Source organism: Petromyzon marinus, chromosome 5 (genome assembly GCF_048934315.1).
Source record: "Petromyzon marinus isolate PM22_M1 ecotype Great Lakes invasive population chromosome 5, UKy_Petmar_22M1.pri1.0, whole genome shotgun sequence".
Classification (NCBI taxonomy): domain Eukaryota; kingdom Metazoa; phylum Chordata; class Hyperoartia; order Petromyzontiformes; family Petromyzontidae; genus Petromyzon; species Petromyzon marinus.
This window is the reverse complement of record NC_133671.1, coordinates 21,246,237-21,250,584: the sequence shown is the minus strand read 5'-3', so window position 1 is coordinate 21,250,584 and position 4,348 is coordinate 21,246,237.

Genomic DNA, 4,348 nt, shown 5'->3' with positions numbered 1-4,348 from the left:
AACCCCCCCCCCCCCTCACGCTTTTATCTGCGTGGCCTCCAACCAGGGTGGGTGGGGGCGGTGTACAGGGATGGAGCTTTGGGGTGATTGCGCAAGTTCCCCCGGGGTGGGGGTCATGTAAAGCGGGGGTTGTGGGGGTGCCGTTTAAATTACCAACGCCGACCAGGCAGAGCCCAACCTGTTGGGGGTGACTCAGGTTCATTTCTTTTTTACAGCAGCGGCTGTTGGACGCACATTGCATCATCCCCTTCCTCCTCATCATCGGTCCTCATCAATCCACTGCTGGATGAACGCCCCCCCCCTCCCGCCAACACGGTTCTGTGATGCAACAATCCAAGTGTCGCCTGCAATCGAGGGGACGTTATTCCTCGGCCCGTCGTCTCGTCGGGCGGGTTCCGCTCCTCCACGACCCTTGACCAATGCGGCCCCCCTCCCCCCACCTCTTACCTTTCTCAACAGATCCCAATCGCCTCTAACCTCGATGAGTGTTGTTCTCTCACCCACGTGTTCCTCTTTCCGTCGTCGTCTCTCTCCACTCCCTTCCTCTTCTCGCCCCTCGCCCCTCTACTCCGTGCCCCCCCCTGCTCTCAACGTGACCCCACGTTCCCCCCCCCCTGCTCTCAACGTGACCCCACGTGCCCCCCTGCTCTCAACGTGACCCCATGTGCCCCCCCTGCTCTCAACGTGACCCCACGTGCCCCCCCTGCTCTCAACGTGACCCCACGTGCCCCCCCTGCTCTCAACGTGACCCCACGTGCCCCCCCTGCTCTCAACGTGACCCCACGTGCCCCCCCTGCTCTCAACGTGACCCCATGTGCCCCCCCTGCTCTCAACGTGACCCCACGTTCCCCCCCCCTGCTCTCAACGTGACCCCACGTGCCCCCCCTGCTCTCAACGTGACCCCACGTGCCCCCCCTGCTCTCAACGTGACCCCACGTTCCCCCCCTGCTCTCAACGTGACCCCACGTGCCCCCCCTGCTCTCAACGTGACCCCACGTGCCCCCCCTGCTCTCAATGTGACCCCACGTGACCCCCCCCTTGTTACGGTCACTCATTCCTCGACCCTTGACCATCTAAATCTCTCCGGGTTTTTTTCTCACCGCTGTTCAACTCTGTTGTTAGAGGGCGCCTTGAGCCACGGCGCTCTACATCAACATCAAATGAAGATGGGATATAATTAATTTACACGCAAATATGTGTCCGTGCGTGCATTGATAACCATCGGTTAATGCTACACATCCCCTTCGGTGCACGGGCCCATGGACGATTGGTGACGGAATGGCAGCCAAAGGATGGAAGGACCCGCCCCGTGGAGGTGACCACGGGCGGACAGTGATGGCGCTGTGAGGTCATCAGCTCACTTTAAAACCATTCACCTATTCATTGTGTTACCAGGTGTAAGGCCCCGCTGAGCTAAGTAGCTATTTGTTCAGAAGCGACCTCGCCATCACAAGTGATCGCTCGACGAAGTGGCTCGTCGTCATCACGTGGAAATGTACAGCAGCCGAATAGTCCAAACGCGTGGCGATGTTGTTGCTAAATGTGGAGTGGGAAAACCCGGAGGACCCGGAGAAAAATCCACGCGACCACGGGGAGAGAGCAAACTCCAAATATACAGCAGCAGCAGGCGTCAGGGTGGTGATGGAGCCCACGACGTCCTGTATACCAGGCGAGGTGGTTAACATCGCATAGCCACCGTGGCGCCTCATCCAGCATTGGAATGCCAAACTGTGCAAGGAGCGAGATGGATCTGCGCCCAAGGAAGCCCCGTGACACCCGTGGATAGACAGATCATGAGCTCATGAGCAGGTTCGTCAACAGGGGGGGTGCAGGGCCTGGGGAAACCCCCCCCCCCCTCCTGTGTGGGGCCTCCGACGACTTCAAACGAAAACGGAAAGTGTTACATCTGACAGCGCTGACGACGAAAGCGCGCCCCCCTCACACCCCCCCTCCCCAAAGCGTGGGGCCCGGGGCGGTCGCCCCGATTCGCCGTACCCCGAGGGACGTCTTCAGCCTCGAGATTAGCTGAGCCGCGATAGCGTTCACCATGCCAACGGTGAGTGCTCTGCTGTGAAGTGACGTCTGCCCGTAAAGAGCCAGCAACGACCCACCCGGCGTGGATGTTTGTACCTGAGCGATGTCGCAACACCAGGACTGTGCCTTATAGACGGGGGGAGCGGTGGCGCAGCGGTTAGGGCGCGTCGCGCTACGAATCCGCACGTCGACTCGAGTTCGATTTCCCCGCTCACGCGCGATAAGCAGTGACGAATATCTGTACGAGTCCTGGGCCTCCCCCTAGGTCGACTCAGCCTTAAATGAGTACCTGGGTGCGATGTGAAAACATCGTTAGTGGGGAGACAAAGGCGGCCGTGCGTGGTGCTGACCACCCCAACCCCCCTTCGTGTGCCGTGCGGGCCTTCATACGGTGCTAGTCGCCAACAGCACTTACCCCAACAGTCTGTTTAAGGCTACACGGGGGGGGCTTTGTCTTTGTGACACAATGTGTGTGCGCGTTTGTCATTAACGAATGCCGTTCACGGTTCCCTGCCAACGCTGATTGACTCTTATAATCGTGTATGTGCATTGGGTTGATAAGTAAGAAAATAAAACTCTCAATCTTAAACGAAGCGATAATGGCTGTTAATGATGATTGTAGTGGTGGTGACGATTCTGGTGATGATGACAATGGTGGTTGTGGTGGTGATGATGATGATGGAGATAATTGTGGTGATGATGTTGGTTATAATGGTGGTGGTGATAATAATGCTGTTGATGATTGTAATGATGGTGGTTATATTGTTGGGGAGGGTGATGATAACGATAGTGATGATTGTGGTCGTGATGATATCGATAGTGATAATGATGGTGGTGCTAGTGATGATAATGGTCGTGATTATGAATTGTGGTTATATTGTTTGCGAGGGTGATGATAACGATGGTGAAGATTGTGGTATTGATGATGACGCTAGTGATAATGGTGCTGGTGATGATCACGGTGGTGATGATGACATGTCCACTCACACCTCCTATGCTGATTCTGCTTTCCTCACGATGCCATTCACTATAATATGTCACCATTTACAAACGCTGACCCACGGTGCTGTCAATAAATCTCGAACATTGATTTGCGACGCCCACTCAACAACCTTCGTTCTCTGATTATGTGACCCGTTCCGACTTCACATCTGTACAAAAAGAGCTTGAAAGCTCATCGGATTCCTCCGATATAAACACAGATTCTGGATTTGGTGTTCCACGTTTTGTCGCTTTGTGGTGTCCAGATAGCAACCCAACCACCCACATCACACAGTGCTATCTCACTTACACAGAGTAAAACAATGTAAAGTTTTGCTGCCTGCCTGGCTCGCGTCCCATGGCTGCCTGGCTGGCTCTGGCACGTGGGACGACAGTGACGTCACAGCGTTGGGCCGGCTCGTGCGTGCCGACGTCACGACTCTCGCGCCTCCGCCCCCCCCACGCCGAAAAACACTCTGAGGGTCCACGCGCAGAGGAATTGAAGAACCCACTTGCTGTGCTCCCATCTCCTAGCCACCTCGCAACGCAGCAGCGAGGTTTTACTGAGGGCTGGGAGGGGGGGTGGTGGTGGTGTGGTTCACAATTCTCAGCACCGTTGCTAGGCCCGCGGGCCACATGGCGGGCCCTCCCTCACTCGCACACACTGATGATGTCTTATCGGCCAAAGTGCCCCCCCCCTCTGAGAGGTAGTGAAGAGCGTTCTGCTACGTGAGCCGTCAACACTTTTACCGGCGAAAGGCATGGATCACTGATGTTGGTCGCTCGTCTTAAACGTTGGTCAGGCGTCGAGAAGGGGGGTGGGCAGCAGCTGCCGTTAGTGGGGGACGTCACGTGGCCTCTTGTAACTGGCGATGGGGGGGGGGGGAGCGCAAGATAATAAAGACAAAGATCCCCCTATAGCCTGTACCGGACTGTTGGGGCAAGTGCTGTTAGCGAGTAGCACCTATGAAGGTCGGAACGCCACACGAGGGGGTTGGTGGCACACGCCACTCCCGGCCCCGTTTGTCTCCCCATTAACGATGTGTACACTTCTCACACGGTACTAATTGGAGGCTGAGTCGACCGAGGGAAGGATGCCCAGGACCCGGTTCAAGATCATCGTTACCGGTGTTGGCCGTGAGCGGGAATCGAACCCGAGTCTCTCCGCCGTGTACGTAGCGCAGCGTAGCGCTAACCATTGCACTCACCCGCTCCCCGAGACAATGCCCTTCCCTGTGAGCAGCAGTCCTTCTCTCCACCACCCCCAAATGCTCCTTGCCCACATGGCGATCACATGAGCGGGTTCACGGACAATGTTCCCCAACCCGGGGCT